The 9,596-nt window shown below is 36.6% G+C and overlaps 1 long non-coding RNA gene across 1 annotated transcript in view; it reads right to left on the bottom strand.

Moving 5' to 3' along the window:
• The window catches only part of LOC108570359, a 16,401-nt gene extending 14,395 nt beyond the window's left edge, over nt 1–2,006 (bottom strand). Inside the window, exons 1-2 of the long non-coding RNA XR_001891359.1 lie at nt 1,949–2,006; nt 1,490–1,638 (exon numbers count right to left, since the gene is read on the bottom strand). This is a non-coding gene — a long non-coding RNA (uncharacterized LOC108570359). The remainder of the gene's footprint in view (nt 1–1,489; nt 1,639–1,948) is intronic.
• Between the last annotated feature and the right edge of the window lie 7,590 nt (nt 2,007–9,596).

Below are 9,596 nucleotides of genomic sequence, written 5' to 3'. Positions count from 1 at the left end.
GCTAGAATGAGCCACAAGTTTATGGTCAGTTTAAATTATGTTACCGATACGTGAAGGGATATCGTACAACTAACAGAACTTCTTTCTTATTTCTGATATCAATTTTAATTAGAATAAATAAATTATGCAAATAAAGTGGGCAAGAGTTCATGGCTCATCCTAAGAACAGCAATTTCATTCATCGTCTGTATGTATCGTGCTAATTATGAAAAATTAAATATTTCATAGTTTTCCTTTTTCATATTTTATAGCGTTGTAATTTTCTTTGTCATTTCCACTCGTAAAACACAATGATGAAGCTCGACGAGAAAATTCTGGCACACCCAGAACATTTCGATTAGAATATATTTCACTTAAAACCGTTCGTGAATTTGTAAGTATCGCGAGCATAATAAAAAAATCAAATTCAAAACTGGTACACGTTGTCGCAATTATAACATCGTTAATCAAAGTTACACGTCGCAACGTTGATTTTGTACATGCAAACTAAGTGTTGTCGCGATATTCATAAATCTAGCGAAGAAAAAAACGAAAAGAAAAAAGAGAACGGAATATAGTTGACCGCTTACAAAACGGTTAATTTGTTATTCAAGAATCTCCTTCGATTTCCATAGCGGTGCAAATAATCCGATATATTCGTTCAATTATGTGGCATATTAATTCAACGGCAGACACCATCAATCTTTTTCCTCCGCGATACGTCTAATGGCGCGCTTGTAATCAATCGAACAAATTACACGAGACTTCTTGCAATCCGCCTAACACGTGCTCAACGTCAAGACCTTTTAAAAGTGGTTTCAACCGGTTACGTCCCGAAGACTCCGAGAGAGAATAACACGATGCTCTAGTTTCCGATGTCCGCGCCTCGCGATCCTGGATCTTTAATTACACCGAGTTTACGCGGACCATTTGCCTGTTACGCGGAAAGTTTACTGCCACTTTGTAATTGCTCGTCGCCTCGATGACCAAACCCTTCTTCTCTTGGACGCGTATGCCTCTTATAGTTTTTGGTTTACTGGTCACGAAATTTCACGTTAACTCGACGTGATTGTCGTCGATTTAAATTTTTATTAAGCGAGAGATTATTGCGCGCGAATTCGGTAGGATTCAGTTGAACGAGACACGGCACATATATCCATCGAGATTGTTCATTGATTTTACCTTCTATTCAACATGATTTTTTTTGTTCCATTGATACAAGTAGTTTGTCTAGTGAGGGGATTTTTTTTTTTTTGGTGTAACGAAGATTGCATTTGTTGAAATTGCGTGTTACAAAGTGATAGAGTTTCTCCATAATCAGGTCTTTGGAGATTTAATCTTGAACACAGTTTAAAAAAAAAAAGAAAAAAAAACACTTCTTAAAGTTGCTAATGAAAGACGTTACGCGATAGGTTCACTGTTCTATATATCTCCAACCACCAAAAATGGGGTAATAAAAAGACAAAACGTAAACAGCACTAAGATCTTTAATTCGTGAAGGTTCCATTACATCGATGGTAACAGGAGCACCAGCGATCATGAACGACTGCCTCCTCAGTTCGTATCGAAAATCCTAAGTCGACTTCGGCGAATAAGAAAGACGTTCGTCTTCTCTTCTCGCCATCATCTCTCTCAAAATAACGTGATAAAATGAAGAACCTAATTGTACCACTCGCACGAAACAGAAAAAAACAGAAAGATATTAACAACTTTAAACAATAAACGGATAATCTCAACCACAGTCAGCACACCAAATATACAATTAAAACTCCATAAATCAAATTCTTAACAAGTATGAACTCGACAAAAGAGAGCAGATAAACTTTTCCAACAAAAAAAATTCACCAATATATATATATATGTATAGCAATGTATAAAATTTAAAAAAAAAAAAAAAAATATAATAATTAGACCAAAAAAAGGATAAAACAGAATGAAAAGAAGAAGAAAAAAAATGTGTTCAACTTACGATGTCCGGTTTGCCAAGACTTGGAGAAGTTGCCCGAATTGGGGAACAACCGAGAGGCAATGGGAGAGCGCAAACCTTATATAGGGGAGGCCACGAGGCACCAATATCCCCCACCACAGGCCTCCGTGGAATCCGCACAGAGAGGCATACATGTCTACAACTTCAGAGTGGTAACGAAATGGCTGGAACGTACGGAACCGCGAAAACCGGGGGATATTCTTCGTCGAATAATCCTTCCAGCGTTCTCTTCCGGCATTTCTCAGTTGTACACGCGGTTCTTTCGCTGCGTATGCCCTTGACATGAGAACGTGAGACCACATGGGGCCGCAGAAATTCGCGGCGACGTATTACGTAACGTCGTGCAAGTGAATCGCGCGAACAATGCGGCGTCGATAATCAGGAGTCGGTCGTTGGACGCCGACGAGAAAACATTTTATTCGTAGCACACGTTCCTGCAAATCGACTAATACAATCCTTTAACATGTAAATTCTGAAAGGCAATCACGTAGTTCACGTGCTGTGAAACGGTTGAGAAAATTTTGGGAATTGCAAAACGTTTGGATACGACATGTGCGTCGAGCGGTTAAGTTCGAACGATGATCAATCGGGACTTGTCGATTTATTTAAACCAGTTCATTGTAAGATTTGAGAGAGACGGGGATTCCTGACTGACCGATTTAGTGAAATTCGTGTTGGTATTGAGAATTAGGGGATTAGAGGTCTGGCTTATAAGGAAACTGGGTGAATTTTAAAACGAGCTGTTTCGATTGTAAGAAATTTCAAAGAAGACCAGTTAACCAGATTGTCTTAATTAATTGAGAATGCTAATCACGAGCAACGTTTCGGATTCTTCCGAGTCATCTGCGCGTTACTCGGTGCCGTGCAATCATAAATCTATTAGACAAACAGCTGGACTGATTTATTATACCCCCCTGAACTTGCTTTCCTCTCGACAATTTTGCTTGTAACTGTTTTAGGCCATCTTACATCAAACGTGTTTAAAAAAAGAAAAAAGAAGAAGCATTGTCGGTCCTCTGAATAAATCTTGACGATCGAGGAACGTGATATGTATATCGGGTAATACACAATCGAATGAGTCACATAATAACGTTCCAAAAACAGTTAAGTCGAGTTAATAGATAAGCAAACTATAATTATGTTAGTATACCCAAAGATACGTCTGTGATGACGATCATCAAAGAGTATCGCGATACTTTGTCTCGGTTTTGGCTTTGTACCTTAAATAACGTTACTCAATCGTGCCATTGACGAAAAGATAAAATACCTTCCAGAGAAGACCATTATACATGACCATTTCTTCGATATCGTCTTTTACTTCGAGTTTCTTTATCACAAATTTTCTTTAGAAATTTTCTTTAGCCGTTGGTAAATAAAATACCCAAGCGTTTCAATTTTCTTTTTATTCGAGAATGTATTCATTTTTTAAACTTAAACCAAAAACAACCAAATTTTGGTCTTTAAATCGAGAAGAACCGAAGAATAATAAAAATGATATAGAATATTTCAAAAATATTACAGTCGACTTAAATATCTTGCTTTAATTCTCAAATTTAGGAATTTTACCGATTTGAAAAGGTATTCTCAACGATAAAGGGTATTTGAATATACACTACCGGTCAAAAGTTTAGAATCACTGAGCATTGCAATTGACACAAAAATTTTCCAGAAGAAAGTCAGCGACTTTGAGAATTTTTTATCATTCGAATCAATCGATATGAGATAAATTGATAAACGTAGAATTGAGATAAACTTCAAATCTATAAAAAATTAGCAGCAGATTTAATATTGATGAAAAGTGGGAGGTGAATCCAAACTTTCGGCCGGTAGTGTATGTAGTCATTTTTGCGAATGTGGCAGACGATTGGGCATCTTTGAAAGAGGAAGACAACAGAACATCGACGATGTCTCGTAAAATCAATCTGCTGTGAAAACAGAGTCAAAATTGAACGAAAATGTATCGCTAATTGCGCAGCAAGAGCATCAATCATGTGGGTTTACCAACTTTAAAGAGATACGTGTCAACCCGTGTTGGAGGAAACGTGATAATGAAGAGAGTGTTTGCTGTAAATCTTACGGCGGCTTAACGAGCGCCAAAGTGGAACCAGCTTTTTGAAGCTCGTGCATACGATTCGTTGTGCAATCGTACGCTGCTAACCTAGGAACACCCATGAAAAAGGAAAAAGGGGAAAGAAAGAAGTAAGAATAAATTCGATGTTTACGATGCCCCTTACGTTTTATTCTGGCTATCGTATACAAGGACTCTTCACTTCTTTTATGCTCGTTCTTTTTTTTTTCACGTGTGATTAAACAGCCTAACTGCGTACAATCAGAAGACCATGATTCAAACTTTCGAAAAACTTTTATAAATAAGTTGTATTATGATTTCCTTTCTCTTTCTTTTCCACGTTCAATTGTTGCGACGAAAATGAGCTTTGTCAAACATTAAGCAATATTGTATGTTTACTTAATTGCATATTTCTTTTATATACAGGATTGCCACGTGAAACAGGCCACCTAATTATCTCGTATACATAGCCACGGTGGTACGAGAAACTTTTCGTACGTAATTTAAATGGTTTCAAAGGGAGAATAAGATGGAAGAAAAATGTTTCTATAAATGCCATTTCTTTCTGTTTTTTTCTCAAGGTCATCTATATTTTTTTTCTCTTCTACTAAATGTTAAAATCACCTTGGGCTCTACAATTTTCTTTGGATTTGAAATGTGAAATTTCCTTTCATTTTTTGCCATTTTCTCCATCTTGTTCACCCTTTGAAACTATTTAAATTACGTGTAAAAATTTTCTTGTACCACCGTAACTACTATATTATTAAGTAAGTAATATTGCACATTTAATGGTTTAGAAGTTCATATGTTAGATAGTGTAATTACCATTATAGTTATTTGTAACGCTACGAATAGGACGAAGATTGTATCTTTGGATTTTTAATACAGAAGCAGGATCTTAGTCTGTTGAATTATTTAAATCTTCGAATATGTATAAAATGTGTGGAATTTTTATTTAGCAAAAATGAAAAGTTAATATACGTTTAAGTATATTAAACTTCTAACTCTACAGAGAAATTTCCAGAACGGTGGTTTCCCTTTCAAAACACTACAGTTTGGTGAAAATGAGTCTGACAATGAGTTTCTCAGGATTTCGTTAGGAAAACGAGCAAGAAACGAGGAAAGGTCTTATGAATAACATAAACGTACTTACACAATACATATTTGCCGTATTCGTCCACCGATGGTATTTTTAAACCAAGCTTCAAAGATAGTGTGCTCAATCAATTATGCGGCATGCACTTTCCAAGTGCGTCTAAGTGCCAACTATTAATATGGTACAGCATTTTCAAACGTACGATTAAACATGAGTTACAATAGCAAGCCGAGAATCAGAGAATTAGAGAGTGTCAGAGAAATTTGGATGACAGAAAATTTCTTTTCTTTGGAACTTACGTATATTAAGCTGTATTAAAAAGTTACATCGAAGAAATATTGAATTTTCCCTAAAGCTAAAGACTAACTTAAACTTCTAACAATCAAAATTAATCTTCTATCGACACTTGTAACACATTTACAATATAACAAAATTATAATTATAACTACAAAATACTTGTCTAGCGATTGGTAATAAAGTAACAAAACCAAATTCCCCATTTCGTTCCAAAAAGAATTAGGGATTGTGATACAAGAAATAACGAAGATTCGTACAAGCACGTAAAGCTCGAAGCTCTGTATTCGTAACTTGGTCATCAGAGTGCCTTGATATTCGGTCGGCCAATCTTTCTCAACTTATACCTCCACGAACGAGGCTGTTTGAATTTCCGAAGAATCGGCATCCTTCGGTCTTCAGCATCCTCGCGTTATCATCGTGAACCTATGCAGACGAATTATAGTTGCGACGTGCGTTCATCGAGATACGAGGCGCGGACACCACGCAGAGGAACACGGCTGCATTGTCTTGCAACACTCGGCATTAATATACGCAATGATATACGGTTATCATGTAATCGATTGTCTCGCCGCGCAATGATTGTCTTCTATTCGCCTCTGTTTCGCACATCGCGATAGCGTTTTCCAATTCTCCCCGCGACGAAACGGACTTCCTAGAGACACGTGAACACCTCTTCTATCCAGCATGGAAACGTGTTACCGTTTAGTTGAATTCTTTAATTTGGTCAAATTGAAAAAGGTAAAACTCGTACGACTGTTTCGATAGATCGTTTCTAACCCTTTCAGTGTTACGGGTATGTATAGTATCCACCGAATCGCATGAATGCGAAATATGAGCGCGTATACGTATGTACGTACATAATGTTCGGAAATTTCTAACGAAATTTACAGGGTGGGCCACGTTAAACGGGTACCTAATTACGTATCCCCTCTAGTTACGGTGAATACGAGACAATTTCTGTACGTAATTTTCATGGTTTCAAGGGGTGAAGAAGATGGTAGACAAATTTTTTTTGACGAAAGAAAGTTTCGCATTGATTTAAAATTTTAGAATCCAAGATCGTTTTACGGTCGTATTATTATGCATGTTTAAATTCACATCAATCTACTACAACATACATACAGTAGAAAAATATATATACACTCGTGCAGAAGAAAAGAATAGGCGACCTTAAAAAAAGAAAAAAACAGAAAGAAATGGCATTTATAAAAAAATTGATCTTCCATCTTGTTCATCCTTTGGAACTATTTAAATTACGTATAAAAATCGTCTGGTACTATCGTAGCTAGAGAAAATAACTAGGTGGCCCACCCTGTATATTACGAAATTGTCACGAGCATAAACTACGAACGCGTGTAAAAGGTAAACAGGGACATTTTCTTCATTTAACGCAATTTTATGTAATATAGAATTAGAATAGAAGATTGGTTAGAAGTGGTATATTTAATTGATATCTCATACATTATGCAATATGGGAATAACGCTCGGTACAATCGTCATTCCAGGTCGTATATCGTCTATAATAAGCATTTAGCTGTAAAGTGTTCCGCACTCAAAGCATTAAATGTATGTATGGAAAGAGGACTGGTGATATATATGTAGATACACACTACCGTTCACGAGCATTATTTGCCCACATCCACACATTTTACAACTTTGTTATAATTTTCCAAAGATATTCATCCGTATAGCGGTGATCGTCAAATAAGATAAACACGCGACATGTTTCCTAATAAATTTTCCAATATAAGCTTGCCTGGAAGGAGGGAATATTGTAAATGAATGGGTAGGCAAATATTTGTGTGCAGCACAGTGGTAGGTTGTGTAGAGGAAGAGATGGTTGAAATTAGATTTCATTAGCCACTGATCGAGTAACGACGCGAAACAATGGCGTCGCGATTGATGCAAGCGCTTGTAAGCGCAGTAAATATTTTTCCGGACTATGGTCTTTGGCATTCTAATCAAAGATGACGTTATCGAACTTTGTTGAACTTGGGAGGCCACGTGGGGAGATGTGTCAGCCGGTTAAACTTATGCACGGACGAATGCACCGAGAAAAATCATCAGGCGCGTGCATTTCTGACAAATCCTTCGTTAATCCCACATTTTTTTCGTTTCAACGTTGATTACTCCCTTCGTTACGTACAGATCAATCAATTTCTTCGAACTAAATATATTCTCTGTCAAGTATAAATGATTTTGTGAAATATGCTTGTAAAAATAATTTTCATTCGAATATTAAATATACTTTGTTCATTCATCTATGATTTATTATAACCTATGATTTGTTTAGAACGGTTACCAGGGATAAGGGGAAACGTTTATTCAGGCTTTTCAATTTAATACGTTCTTTTCTATCATGTGTCTGACATGTGTCAAAATTATCGCATTTTTCATCTAGCCTAGACACTCGTTTCCTGTATTTCCGATATCCAGATCCTTTCACTCTAAAGAAATCTGAAAATTAGGAATTAAATACCCGAAAATCCTAATAACCTTATTTTGCATCAGAGGACAACAATAAATCCTCCATATTATAATAGCATTATACAGGGTGGATTACATACGTAAAACAGTCGACCTAATTATCTTCTCTACCTATGGTGGCACGAGAAAATTTCTAAACGTAATTTAAATAATTTCGAAAGGTGAATAAAATGAGAGAAAATTTTTTTTATAAATGCCATTTCTTTGTTTTTTTTTAGGGTCACCTATATCTTTTTTTTTTGCATAAATGTGTATATATATATTTCTACTGTATGTTGTAGCAGATATCTGTGTGCATTTAAACATGTATAATGATATGAGCTTAAAATGATCTAGGACTCTAAAATTTTCAGATCAAATGCAGAACTTATTTTCACTTTTTGACATTTCTTCGATCAAAAGAATTCGAAATTATGGAAACCATTTAAATTACGTGTAAAAATTTTGCTCGTACCATCAGTAGGTACAGAAGATAATTAGGTCGCCTGTTATACGTGGTCCACCCTGGACACATCACCAAAGGAAAACCAGAGATCATTTGTGACTGTGTAACAGAGCAGATTTAAGAAAGTTCAGAACAAACTCTCCAAGTGCTGTCAGCAAGAAATTTTCTATCCGGTGTAAGAATGAATTTAGCTGGACTTTCAGTGCCCTAGAAATGCGTTCGGGTGCTAACAGAGAGACAGGATCATGCGTTCAGGTGAACACACGCGCGTGAAAGTAATGCGAATAATGCGCGTGCACAATCATGTGTGTCCAGCGTAGTGTACATGGGTTGCACGTAGTGAGTCATCGAGAGCGTACTGACGTCATCAACGTGCTCCGAGGGCAATCAACCGGCAAGCAGCGTAAAAATCTTGCGGATCACGCGTCACGTACACCACGGTTGCAGTACGATTGCGTGAGTGGATGCTGTGCGAGTTGAATGGAGGCTGAAACGCGCGTTGTTTCGGCCCGGTACCCAAGAAATTCGAAGCGTTGTTACGTCACAACGAAAACGACACCGGCTTTTCGCGTTACTGAATCGTTATTCTCCTTCGTGGAATCGGTAAACGGATTTCGTAGTACATACGAAATAAGATACTGCCAGTGAGTTTAAAGCTAGATATTCTTGTACACACAATTATAAGCCCGAGAGAAATTTCCTTAAGCATTCCCACGCTGCTTGATTCCTCTCAATTTCACATCGATCTTACCGATGGATCTTTTTTACCGACAGGATTTTATCCTTTTCTTTTTTTTCTTTGTCGTTTTGTTATTTGAATTTGCGTGGAATTCTTGGTTAAGGGTGTGTACACCACCTCGAGGCGTCTAAAAATAGCTAAAGTTTCGGAATTTCTTTTATAGATAACTACTAAACGAAAAGTTTCAATTATTTGGGAGGACATGAATGTGACTTTCGGCTATTTTCTCTGATTTTTGAATAGTAAAAATATCACAAAATGGAGGAATTGTCGCGAAACATCTTCTGCTATAGAATATCGATTGGTCGGCAAGGGTTGGAACGTGGAAAATAAAAGAATCTTTTTGATTTATGAATAAAAATGTATTATCTACAATGTAGCGTGGGATTTTTTAAAAATTGTGATTATTATGGAAATGGTGGCAGTCCGAAAAGGAAAAACCTCTTTTTACCAAAAAATAAATCAAATTTAAACGTTTCTAAAAAAATTAAATAATCG

Source organism: Habropoda laboriosa, unplaced genomic scaffold (assembly GCF_001263275.1).
Source record: "Habropoda laboriosa isolate 0110345459 unplaced genomic scaffold, ASM126327v1 scaffold70, whole genome shotgun sequence".
NCBI lineage: Eukaryota > Metazoa > Arthropoda > Insecta > Hymenoptera > Apidae > Habropoda > Habropoda laboriosa.
The sequence above is the reverse complement of the archived record's forward strand: the minus strand, read 5'-3'. Positions and strand labels throughout refer to the sequence as shown.